Raw genomic sequence first — 13,636 nt, forward strand, 5'->3', positions numbered from 1 at the left:
CTTGGAACCTTCTGCTGTTCCCAAAGTGTCTCCATCCCCTAAGGGGAATATCTTACAGTGCTCACCCATTCATATGCAGCCAGGGTGGACCCTGCTTATCTAAGGGGACAAGTCATGCTTGCTACCACAAGACCTGCTCTCCTCTCTCCACTTGCATATATACTAAATTGGATCACACTATGGTCACTGCTACCCAATGGTACCCAACAACTCTGACATTTCACACCAAGTCCTGGGCACCACTCAAGATTAAGTCCAAGGTCACCATCTCTCTGATTGGTTCCACAACTAACTGTTCTAAGGCACAGTCATTTAGCATGTCTAGAAATTTGCCCTCCCTTTCATTACCTGAATGTGAATTTACCTATGTGTGGGTAAATGTCTATGTGTGGGTAGTTGGAGTCACCCATTATTACTGCCCTGTCTCTCTTTGATTCATTCATTCATTCATTCATTCATTCAATTTATATACCACCCTTCCAAAAATGGCTCAGGATGGTTTACATCAAAATAAAAACAATTAAAATCACAACTATAAAAACAGCATAAAACCAATCAACAGTTAACAGTTAAAAAATTAAACAGTTAAAAACCCTGGAATTTGTTCCATTTGTTTCTCCACTTCCAGGTCACTCTCTGAGCTTTGATCCGGAGGGCAATAGCCCGTGCCTAGTAACACATTTCTTTTCAGTCCTCGTAATGTTACCCATAATGATTCTGTAGAAGATTCTGGTCCACTTAGGTTTTCTAGCTTATTGGAATTTATCCCTTCTTTGATATACAGTGCCACTTCTCCCCCAATCCTCCCCTCCTTGTCCCTTCTATAGAGTTTATATCCAGAAATAATCGTGTCCCACTGGTTCGCACCGTTCCATCAGGTTTACGTTACACTCACTATATCTATGTTTTCATTAGTAGCCAAGTATTCCAGCTCACTCATTTTGGCCCGGAGGCCTCTGGCATTGATATCTAGACACCTATACACTAGGGATGTACAAACAGGTTCCAACTCAGACCAAACAGGGCATTGCATTGGCAATGCCGGTCTGAGTTCAAACCGATCATGCCAGGTTTGGTTTGAACTGGTTTGAACCGGTTTGAAGATTCTAGACTCCATTTTAGGTCCTATCCTCCATTTTGTGTGACTTGTATTGCTTGATTTCATTGGCTGAGCTCATGCTTCCCTGATTGGCCAGATGAATATGGCTCTCTGGTAGGCTATGCAGTGGTTCCAGTCCTTGAGAACTGGCACCCTATTGGCCAGGGGGAGGGCAAAGGAGGGGGCTCCAAAAAGGAGGGAGTTTCAAAACCTATTTAAAGGCAAGCCTCTGGCCTAGCAAAATTACTCTGGCTGCAGTCCTCCTTGGCTTGCTGGTGCTGGTAAGAGTCTGCCTGGCAGACATGCTGTTTGTTTTTGTTCGCTTCTGCCTGTTTTTCTGCCCCCCCCCATTCCACCCCACTGCTTTAAACTATTTCCCCCCTGGAGTGATTGTGTGTGTGTTTGTTCTGCTGCTGTATTCTCCCCAAGCCCAGTGTCTGTCTCTCCCCTCTTCTGCTCTGGAGTGGGGGCCCCAGGCCCTTTGGCCTGAGGCCTCTCTCTAGCCCATTTCCCTCTCCATTTCATCTCCAGTCCCCACTGTCCCCCCACGTTTTTTGCTTCTGGTGTGGCTGCTGCTTTGGCTGAGTTGAGATTTGAGTCTTCAGCTCAGCAGCTGCCACTGCCAGTTATTTTTAATGGGGGGTTGGGGGGGGTCCTCTGGAGTAGGTGCTTTTCTTTAACCCCTTTCTTGATGTGCATAGCACACCACCTGCTCCAGAGTTGAGCAGCACCTCTCCCCACTGTCCTCCCCTCCCCTCCCCTTCCTTTTGCCCTCACCTCTACCCCACAGCCCTTTCCCCCCCATCAACTTAAAAAAAATTCAGTGTTTACTTGAGTTTTTTGTCTGGGTGCATGATAAGCTGGAAAGCTGTTCATTTTGCCCTACCTCTACCCCAGCTGTGCATGCCCTCCAGTGCTGTGCCAGCCAGGCACTGGTCTTGAATCCTTCTTTTTTCTCCTGACCTGTGTGTGGGGCAGAAAATCTTCTGGACAATGAGGGGTTAAGTGCTTATTTTTTGTTGCCCCCTTTGTCCCCTTTAGTTTTTCTTAAATAGGGCCTCCTTTGGGTGTGGGGAAGTATATTTTCTGTGTTTTCTTTTTACAGGTTGTTGCTTGTTTTTACAGGTTCCCCCTTGGTTGCCCTCCCTTGTGTATTTTATTGCATTGTATTTTATTGTAATTTATTGTTCTGAGTTGACGGTTAGGCTTGTTTTAAATAGGGTTTTTTCAAATAACTGTGGTTTTTAAAAATAATAATAATAAAGCCCCTGGGGACTTTGGGAATGTCTGAGCGTCGTGTGGCAAGCAAAGCTCACAGCAGGGTGGCAGGAAGAGCTGGCATCCCCAAGATGGAGCCAGGCATCCCCAAGATGGTACAGGAGGCCAGAATGGGGGGGGGGAGAGAAGATGCCCGCATGGAGTTCCACAGGTCCCGAGCAGCGAATTCTTTGACACAGGTGAGGCAGTGGCATGAAGGCTTTCCTATCCAGAGGAGCCTGCTGCCTCTAAGAAAGGTCCAGGACCAGTGGCAGGTCCATTGGGTGGGGTGGGTCCACTGGGACTGGTGCAGAGCCTGGTGGTACAGAGGTGCTCTCCTGCAAGGGAAGCTTCTTCTGTGGTGGGGGTGGAGGGCAGGGGCTTGACGGTTGGCAGATTTCCCCTCCCTCAGCATAAAATACAGAGGGTCATTTCACAGTGCATAATGATATGTTAAAGGTCCTAAGGAAACATTAAAAAGCATTTAAAGGCATAAAAGGCATAAAATAGCCTTAAAAAGCATACAAGACATAAAGGTATAAAAAGGATTAAAAGGGATTAAAAGTACAAAATGTGTAATTGCATAAAAACCTAAGTGATAAATACCACAAGACTATATAACTATATATAAAAAGCGCAAAGTTATAGTGCACAAAAAGTGGGAGGAGCATAAGTCTTTCGGATGGTGCGCTGTGTTGGATGAAAGCATTGTATCACGCAGGAGCCAGCAGAAGGTCAGACTTGGATTGGTTGGACCCACCCAATGGATTTTGGAGGCTGCTGCACAGAATTTGGCAACACTGTATGTAATAGCAGGCTTAGAGTCAGAACCCCAACAAGTTATACCTAATTCTACAGTGTACAGTAGCTCCAACAGTTGTATTTTCCAAATATGCATTCTATCTTACACGAGAAAGCCTTATATCAGGTTGAAATAGAGAGTCTCCTTCATAGATAAATGACCTTCAGGAGGGCTTCAGAAACAGGGTTACAGAAAAATAATCACTATCAGAGCAGGAGGCTATAAAAAAACTATGTATGTATGATATTTTAATACTGCTTGATAATGTGCTCTCTAGATGGTGTATATATAACTGATATAACGGAATATTTCTCTTAGAAGTATCCATAGCTAATTCTATGTGTGGCAGCTCTCACGAGAGTTCTTGTGCTAGCTTCCAGCAGGAGAGAAGAAAACGGCAGCAGAAAGACTTGCAGATGGGCAGCCAGGCAGGTGGGAAGCATGAGAGTGGCAGTGGGGGCGGGAAGGGGAAGGAAGAAAATGGCAGTGGCAGATGGGCAGGGAGAAAGCAGTGGTGGCGGGCGGGAAAACGGCGGCAGTGGGCATATGGGGGGGACTAGAGGTGTAGATGCTCTGCACCCGGCCCAGCTAGTATAAAGATAATTGAGTAACTTGATTAAGATGTTATGCCAAACCATGGTCTGTGCTATCCATGATCTGAATCTGAATCACAATATTGGCTTCCAAATGTACAGCCAAACCTTGCTTATCAGTTTTCACTTTCTAGTAGCTCAGCCAATCACTGTTTAGAGCTGACGAATTTGCTCTTGTCTTCCATCTGTTCAGCACTCTCATTTCTATGGTGCAAGGGTCTCCAGAAATGGAGTGATTAGTTCAGACCATGGTTTGCAAATCCACTTCAAATGATGGTTACTGTTTTTCTGGCTGATTGCAAGCCATGGTTAGTCAATTCCGATATAGCAATAGCAATAGCACTTACATTTATATACCGCTCTATAGCCGGAGCTCTCTAAGCGGTTTTACAATGATTTAGCATATTGCCCCCAACATTCTGGGTACTCATTTTACCGACCTCGGAAGGATGGAAGGCTGAGTCAACCTTGAGCCCCTGGTCAGGATCGAACTTGCAAGAGGCGTCCTTTCCGCCCCAAGCGCCAGTTCGGAAAGAGGCTTTGCAGAGGGAGGAGCACTGCTTGCGAGCTCCTCTTTCCCTCTTCAATTGAGGTCTTCCTTTGCTCAACTGTCACGGGCCGGGGTAAGGTGGTTTCGGAAGTTGGGAGGGAGGGAGGGTGGGACTTCGGCGGCAACGGTGGCAGCAGTATTTAAAAAAAAAAAATCAGAAAAGGGGAGAGGAAAAGGCTAGCGCCCGTTATTATAATGGGCTTCAAAATACTAGTAATACATAATCTGCAACGTCCATTTACAACACCTGTCCATCATTCTTTTCCTGTCACCTGCCCTTAACCACCACCTTGTGAGCTGTTTGTGCTCACACAACCTTTTTTTAAAAAAATCTATCTTACACTGGTGAAAGTGTAAGCAGAAACATACAACTAAAATTTGATTTCATCTAACCATCTCTGTTGTCAGTCATCTTTTTGTACTATGTATGGACATGCATATGTACATGCACAACCCATAAGTATATGGGTTGGTTTTGAGCACTTTGTAGTACTTGATTGGAGATGTCTGAATCCTAGTAGGATGCAAGCAGCTTTAGTTTATGGGCAGATTATTTTTAAAGCTTCAAACAGAACTCCATACAAATATTTTCTGGATCCCAGAAAGCTGCAGTTAATTAAAAAGAATAGTACAAATTCATTGTTGAGAAATAAATTGAAATATCATGTGCAAGATGTTTCAGCTTCTGTCTTCTTCATTTGCTCTGATATTATATGAAAGGTGCAGCAGCTGCAGTAACAGTTATAGAATGTCTGTGATGGAGTGTTCTGCAGTCTAGGATTGGCTGCTACAGACATCCATGGGCTATCTTCGAGGCTGAAGCCTCCAGGGGCTAGTGTCATGCGTGCATGGATCCAGAAGCTCTATCTTGCTTCTAACTTCGCTGCAGCCAATGACATCTCTGTTGCAGTCAGATTGTGTGTGTTTGCCAGTGTTAAAAAGTTTGACTCCTGGTTGGTCTAATTCTTTTGTTAAAATTGCAGACTTGTTATCATGAAAGTGTGTATGTAGGTCACTTGTTGACTTACCCACATACTGAATATTGCATCATGGTCATTTGCACTCAATCAGGTAGATCACATGACAGGATCTTGCTTGATTTCATATGTTCTTCCAGTCCTACACAGTGATTGACTTGTCAGTCACTGCAATAGAGATACCATCGGATGCAGTGAAATTGGTAGCAAGAGATAGCTTTTGGGTCCATGCACCCAGGACACCGAGCCCTGAAGGCCTCAGCCTCAAAGATAGCACATGATGTCTGCATCAGCCAATCCTAGACTGCAGAACACTCCATCGCGGACATTCTATAACTGTTACTGCAGCTGCTGTACCTTTAAGCCAAAATGCCTTGCACATTATATTTCTGTTTGTTAATCAAGTGTATGTGTGTGTGTGTGTGTGTGTGTTACAGAACACGCAGTAGTAAAGCAACTTACACTGTGCAAACCTTCTACTGGTGGGGGTAGGGGGAAATGCCTGTGGAAAATGGCAAACATCACTACTGCTGGCACCCACTATCCTTGGGAAGCCTGGTAGATAGACCGGATCCTGCAGGGAGGCCACCACCCCACCCAGCTGTTCTCCGCATATGTGTGTCAGCCATTTGAGTAGTCTGCACAGCAGTTGAGTGCCGTGCTGATTACTCAAATAGCCACAACTCATCTGTGGATAGTAACTGAGCAGCAGATGTGGGGCAGCCTCCCTTCAGGACCCCATCACCCTCCTGGACTTCCCTCAGGATCCTGGGTGCCAGTGGCAGTGTCATTCACCATTTTTAACAGGTATTTTCCCCTGCCATTGCCAACCCCCTGAGAACTGCTGTGACCATGTGACTCTAGTCATTTCCTAGCTTTATGCAGGTTCATTCCCCATGGGGGAATCACATGGCCAATGGGAGAGCTTTCCCCACATTTCCCAGGAAAGTAATGATTTTGTGTGTGTGTGTGAGGCAGCGGGTGTGTGTGTGTTTGGTTGGATCCCCCCCCCCCTTTACTCTGGGCAAGATCTGGAACCTACATGAGAAAACAGCATGTTTCTATCTTGTGATTTAGTCTTGGAGTTTCATGTCAGTCAATGTGAGTGAATCAGTAAGTGAGGCCCAAGCATATATATATTTTATATATTATTTTATGTATTATATAAAACAATCACAATAAATACACTTTAAATGCATGGTTAGGTTGGGAAGGGTTGTTTTTGTTTTGCAAATTGAGTCTCCAATATGTTCACGAGCAGACCTCTGAACCTTGCTATGAATCTTGGCTCATCTGCTGAAATTTCTTTCTCCCCATCCTATTCCCAATGAAACTTGAAACAGCACCTCTGGGAAAGTGATCAAGCAGGCTCCTTGAGTACTTGTCCATCAACCATGTCAGTATTTATGGAATATCGACTGTGCTAAGATCTTCAGCAGGACTTCAACTCCTTTATAAACTGCAATGTACATCTTTCTCTTCATAAATGTTGTTTTATTCGTATGCAAATTTATGCATTTAATGAATTATCAGTGTATCAATTAAAGCTCTTCCAATAAATCAACTAAGATTTCTTTAATCAGATTAGAAAGTAGCCTTATGTAGTTTAGGCTGTAGTTGTATATGGAAATCTTTCTATAGTTATTCTATCAAACTGAACTGTGCCTGTAATTATTTTACATTTGACAGATTGCTGTGTTAAGAAGCAATAATGATTTATTACTGTGCTTAACAGAAGTACAATTAAATTAACTTACACATTAGAGTGGAATACTGTATTAGTGTGGCTGGCTATCTCATCATGTGATAAAAACAACTTGTCTTTTAACTCTCTCACTTTTCATGTCATTTCAGCTGCTGAGAATAATGACCTTGTGTCCTGCAGACCTTTGATAGTACTAATACATGGCTTGTATGCTGTACTTTCGCAGCATGAAGAGCTGTTTATACATTTAAAGTGGAAGCATGGCTTCCATTAAAAGATGCTTCCCTGTGGCAGTTGCCATAGAGTATGCTGTGGGCTTATGGCAGATATCAATACCTAGGCAGCCAGCCTTGCGTGGGTTATGAGAACCCTCCCATATCAATCAATCAATATCTTTATTGCGGTCTTTGACCAGCATAAGGCATAGGGATGTGCACGGTCCGGACCGGCACCGACGGGGGCCCCTTTCTTTTAGGGCGGGAGGGCTTGCTTACCCCTCCCGCCTCTTCGGCCCCCTCCAGCGCCCGTATTTAACTTAAAAGCGGGGCGCTGGAAACCAGCCGCCCCCGCCGCCGCTACCACCGCCCCCCCCGAGCAGATTAACGATTAAGGGTGCCCCTGCCATCGCCCGCCCGCCAGCCAGCCAGCCCTCCCTCCCAGCTGCCTGCCCGCCCGCCCGAGTGTTTCCTTACCCAATGCTTGAAGTAAACAAGAGGAGCTACCGAACGGAGCTCCTCTCGTTAGCAAGGCCTCCAGAAGACTGAAGGTGCTTTGCGCGCGCGCGCATGCGCGCGCTGCAAAAGACAGTGGAGGTCCGGTCTACCCGCCGGGAAAAGGCCGGGTAGAACGGGCCTCCGATCGCTGGAGGCCCGGTCTACCCTGCCGGGCCGGGTAGACCAGGCCTCCGGCAATCGGAGGCCCGGTCTACCCGGCCTTTTCCCGGCGGGTAGACCGGGCCTCTGGTGTCGTTTGCGGCGCGCGCATGCGCGCGCGCAAAGCACCTTCAGTCTTCTGGAGGTCTTGCTAACGGAGAGGAGCTCCGTTCGGTAGCTCCTCTCGTTTACTTCAAGCATTGGGTAAGGAAACACTCGGGCGGGCGGGCAGCTGGGAGGGAGGGCTGGCTGGCGGGCGGGTGGGCGGGCGACGGCAGGGGCACCCTTAATCGTTAATCTGCTCGGGGGGGCGGCGGTAGCGGCGGCGGGGGCGGCTGGTTTCCAGCGCCCCGCTTTTATGTTAAATACGGGCGCTGGAGGGGGCCGAAGAGGCGGGAGGGGTAAACAAGCCCTCCCGCCCTTAAAGTCATACCCCCCACCCGGACCCGAACCACCAAGAGCCGAACCGGTCCGGCAGTTCAGCCATTCCTTAGAATGGCCGCCGGACCAGTTCGGACTCACCACTAATAAGGCATACATAAAAACTCATAACATACATCAGCATATATCAGAAGCAAAATATTACAACTATAAAATTATAGTTTAAAAACAGTCAATAGCTATGAGGACTTAGAAGACAGTGACTATAGCATACTAAAATCATATTGCTATAAAACTAAGAAAAGCTATGAAATTGGTTAAAAATTTAAAAATTAAAAATGTGATAAGGTAAAACATAGACGCTAAGAGATAAATAGCTGTATGATTAAAAACAACCCCTGTCTATGAAGATAGTTTGAAGTTGATATCAGAGTATAAAAGAGTAAACTAACATTTGTTTTTTTTAAAAAACTATAACATTAGTTAACAATAGGATTTAATTTTAAATTAAAATTAAGATAAGTACGAATGGGGAGCAGGTGAGTATGTATGTATGTACATATGTATGTAACATATTTCTATACTGCCCAAAACTTGCATCTCTGGGCAGTTTACAATTAAAATCATTTAAACATTAAAATCATTAATATTAAAATTTTAAACATAACATTAAAATTATTAAAAACTATAAATCAGATGAAAAGCCTGGGTGAACGAATATGTCTTCAGTGCCTTTTTAGAGATGGGGAGGTTCTTATTTCAACAGGGAGCGCATTCCAAACCCCAGGTGCAGCAACAGAGAAGGTCCCATCTCCAAGTAGCCACCAGACAAGTCAGTGGTAGCCATAGACGAACCTCTCCAGATGATCTCACCGTTCTGTCATTCATCTCAAGAAACGGATGCAGCTGGCATATCAGCTGAAGCTGATAGAAGGCACCTCTGGCCAAAGCCCAGAGCAGTGTACTACATACTTAAGTTTCTCCTCACAACAACCCTGTGAAGTAGGTTAGGCTGAGAGAGAAGTGACTGGCCCAGAGTCACCCAGCTAGCATCATGGCTGAATGGGGATTTGAATTCAGATCTCCCCGGTCCTAGTCCAGCACTCTAACCACTACACCACCTCACCAGGGAGAGGTTCAGATCCAGAAGCCCCTCAGACTGCATGCCTGTTCTTTCCAAGGGAGCATGACCCCATCCAGAACAAGCAGATAAAAATCATCTCCTGAGTTCTGACCCTGCACAATAAGTACCTCTGACTTATCTGGCTTCAGCCTCAGTTTATTATCGCTCATCCAACCCATCACTGCCATCACAGGCCAGCATTTAGGGAGGCAGGCCTTCTCCCAATGAGCTTGACATGGAAAAATAAATGTGGGTGTCATCAGCATATTATTATTATTAATTATTATTAATATGTTATATCCCACTCTTCCTCCAAGAAGCCCAGAGCAGTGTACTACATACTTAAGTTTCTCCTCACAACAACCCTGTGAAGTAGGTTAGGCTGTGAGAAAAGTGACTGGCCCAGAGTCACCCAGCTAGCATCATGGCTGAATGGGGATTTAAATTCGGATCTCCCCGGTCCTAGTCCAGCACTCTAACCACTACACCACACTGGCTCCCATGTACCAAATCTCCTGATGATCTCTTCCAGTGGCTTCATGTAGATGTTAAACAACAATGGAGACAATATGGCGCCCTGAGAGACACCATACAAAAGCTCAGATTTTGAAGAACTGTCTCCAGGAGACAAACAGGGCTTGAGGACTGAAGCAATCCCATGTGGAACCTCGGCAAGACCTCAAATCAGGCTCTGTCAAAACAGGTCACCCAGTTCCCAGACCCACCTCTAAAACCAGGTTTAGCAAGCAGAGGAGGTTGCCTACCCCCTCCCAGTGCCCGTGTAGAGCCATGGGATGCTGCTAGAGGCTCTCTCTCCTCCTCTTCACAGAGCTACCATAAAGCCTGGATACCAGAGTGCCCTGCAAAGCAAAGAGAATGCTTGGAAAAAGCCTGCCCAGCAACAGCACTGAGCACTCAATCAAATTTCTTAAAGTGTCAGGCACCTTGCAAATGAGCTCAAGGGAAAATAGGAACATAGGAAGCTACCTTCCACTGAGTGGTCCATCCAGCTCAGTACTGTCTACACAGACTGGCAGTGGCTTCCCAAGGCTTGCAGGCAGAGGCGTATCTAGGGAAAATAGCGCCTAGGGCAAACACTGAAATTGCGCCCCCTGTCCAAGCATCTGACACCCATCTTTCAGATAACTTTACTATAATATCAGCTGAAAAATACAAGTCAAGCTTGTTAATCTTTTAATATTTCAAAAACAGTGGACTTAGCCAGACCAAAAAATGCTGGAAAACTACAAATTTCAGTATGTGGGGGCTCATGAAATACCCAAATACTATGTGGAGATGTACTTGGAAAACTAAACAGAAGTGCCTGTCTAATTCTCTACTATGCATTGTAGCATCACCATTACATAAGTTTTAAAAATCAATGGAGAATTTGACTTTTCCCAGATACTCTGTAAATAATTAAAGGATATGCAGAGTAAACTGTGTCACTGCTTGGAATATATTCTAGTCTTTCAGAAAGACAGTTAAAATGAGAGAAAGAGAGCAAGAAACTCCCAGTGGGCCTTAATATTAAGGGTTTCACACTGATTCAAAGACAAACTCACCATTAATAGCCATATTAGCAAGACATCACATTTAACTCACATCACAAGAAGCAAAGTAAGAGCAAATGAATACAATCCTAGCTCTTAAGCGTCAGCTCAGTATTCACAAGCCCTGATCCTCTGTACATAGTGCCAATCTGAATATGTGTACAGTGTCTTATATTATATTATTATTATTATTATTATTATTATTATTATTATTATTATTATTATTATTATTATTATTTTTACCTGTAGCCCCTTTGGGGGGCTTTCTAAAGGCTGGGTATTTTTTTGCAAAGATTCCCCCTCACCCCGCTGTGTGTGCAGTGGCCGTTTTTTAAAATAATCTTTTTTAAAGGCCACTGAAAACAAAATGGCCACCGTGCATGCTCAAATGGCCTCTGCAAAGCCTGGCATGACCTAGAGCCTCACAGAGGCCATTTGAGCATGCACAGTGGCCATTTTGTTTTTGGCAGCCATTTTTTTAAAAAATTAATTTTACAAAATGGCGCCCCCTTCAAGTGGTGCCTGGGGCACATGCCCTGCCTGCCCTACCCCTAGATACGCCCCTGCTTGCAGGCAGGATTCCTGATCAGCCCAACCTGGAGATGCCAGGCAGGGAGCTCAGACCCTTCTGCATGCAAGAATGCAAATGCCCTTCCTAGAGTAGCCCCATCCCCTAAGGGGAACAGTTGCACAGACGCATATGTAGTCACCAAAGGCAAACCAGGATGGACCCTGCTTCACAAAGGGGACAACCCATGCTTGCCAACACAAGACCAGCTCTCCCCCATGGACTAGGGACAACTGGCCCCCTAAAAAGAAGGGACCCCAAGCTCCATCCAATTGCTTGGCAAACCCAGCAGTTGCAGAAGCAGTCGCTACCAATTTGACATGCACACTTTCCCGACTGTCGGAAGCACATATCTCTGAGTGGGTCACAACCTATTCATTCATCTATTTATTCATATATACCTGAATGTAGTCCTTTTGTGTGACAGCAACAGTTTTATACCGCCCCATATGCAAGCCCCTGGGCAGTGCACGGTATAAACAGTTGCAGGTAATAGATGTAGGAACACTCACCTAGTGGGCATGTCCCCCCCCACAGAGACAGCCATAAGGGTGGCACAGGAAGGGGGGCTGTTCTGTGCCTAGGGTGAGTGGGAAAACAGACCCCTGCCCTCCCACGCTCCTTCCCGTCCCCTGGACAGGAGCAGGAGTGTTTCTCCTCTTGCCTGCAGTAGCTCCATGCCGTTTCCTTCTTCCCACTGCTGCCTCAGAGGTGATGCCTCCCCCCCCAAGGCAACAGCCCCCTTGCCCTTTCCAGGTGGAAACTGCGCAGGTGATGGGGCTGCTGCTCTCCCCTTCCTGGTGCCAGTGGGCAGGGGGAGATGAGGGAGTGTATGTCTGTCCACTATATGGTAAGAAGAAGCCTGCAGCAGGGTGGCAGCATCAAGGGAGAGAGCAGCTGCCATGGGGAGAACAGTTTCCATTGGAGGGGACCCACCAGTGCTCCCTTTCCAGAGGCAGCAGGGCCAGGGCACACAGCAAAGAGTATTCCTTGCCAGTGGGTGAAATTTTGGTGACATTTTGACACAAAAGGGCACAAGAACTCAAGGCAGCAGCCTTGCAGATGTTTGGCCTCAGGCAGTTCTCTCTGCACATGCTCTGAAGCACTGTAGTCCATGTGAGCTTCTCCTCTGAGCCTCTTTAACACATCCCCCCTTGTTTGTCCCCAATGGCCACCCTTGCCAGAGAGGAGGTGGGGTGGCTGGACAGTGAAGCCTGGGGGCTTTTGGTTGGGGGATAGGCATGACTGCAGGGTGCTGCAGGATGGCATGGCAGGGTGAGCTTTGTGGAGAGATAAGCCTGCTTCTCAAGGGAGGAGGTGCAGTCCCGGTGCAAGATCCCTGGAAAGAAAGGGGATTCCAAGGCCCTCAGATAGATGGGTGCAGTGCAGAAGGATGGGAGAGAGAGAGAGTAACTGGCAATAGAGTAGGGTGGCAAGAGGCACCGTGGAGAGGATGGTTTGGGTGTGGAGGAACTGCTTGCTCACTCGCACCCTGTCCGCTCACCCACCCACCCACCCCCGCCACTTGCCCGCTCATCCCTCCCCATCACTCGCCTGCTTGCTCAACCCCTCCCTGCCCACCTGCTCACTCACTTGCCCCCTCCCTGACCCACCCCTCCTCCCCTCCTGGCCCAAGCCCCAAACTTGTGTCTCTCCTTCTGGCAATGAAGTGTTGGCAACCCTACGGGCCAGCCTCACCTTTCTTGGCCCCAGGGGCGTAGCTAGCCCGCCGGTGGCCTGCGTGCGGCCGCGGCGGGCGCCCCGATAGCCCCGCCCCCTGCATCTGACATCAGATGCAGGGGATAGCCACGCCCCCGCATCTGCCATCAGACACGGGGGGGGGCGTGGTCTGGCTCCCAAACGAAGCCTTGAGGCTCCATTCGGGAGAAGCAGCTTAACTGCCGAAGGGGCCATGCGGCCCCTTCGGCAATTAAACTAAGGCTGGTTCTGCGTTCTAGAACTAGAATACTAGAACTAGAATGGTAACTAGAATACATGCAAAGGCTGGTGCTTTGGCCTCATGGCAGTGACAACAGCAGTGGGGGGGGGTCGCGGTCACGGAGGGGTTCGCAGTGGGGGGCCTCACATCAGGGGCAGTCCAGGAGCCCAAATTGCCTGGGTGTGCCACTGCACCTGCCCACTCACCTTCTGCACTA

The 13,636-nt window shown here is 47.1% G+C and overlaps 1 protein-coding gene and 1 long non-coding RNA gene across 2 annotated transcripts in view; one reads left to right on the forward strand and one right to left on the reverse strand.

Moving 5' to 3' along the window:
• Positions 1 to 13,636, reverse strand: part of LOC128333057 (uncharacterized) — a 108,790-nt gene that overhangs the window by 51,276 nt on the left and 43,878 nt on the right. The gene's annotated exons all lie outside the window — the stretch shown is intronic.
• LOC128339388 (uncharacterized) lies at positions 1,354 to 7,111 on the forward strand. The gene is made up of 3 exons (XR_008313022.1): positions 1,354 to 1,380; positions 3,477 to 3,590; positions 6,622 to 7,111. It is a non-coding gene; the product is annotated as an uncharacterized LOC128339388 (long non-coding RNA).

Source organism: Hemicordylus capensis, chromosome 1 (genome assembly GCF_027244095.1).
Source record: "Hemicordylus capensis ecotype Gifberg chromosome 1, rHemCap1.1.pri, whole genome shotgun sequence".
NCBI classification, from domain to species: Eukaryota; Metazoa; Chordata; class Lepidosauria; order Squamata; family Cordylidae; genus Hemicordylus; species Hemicordylus capensis.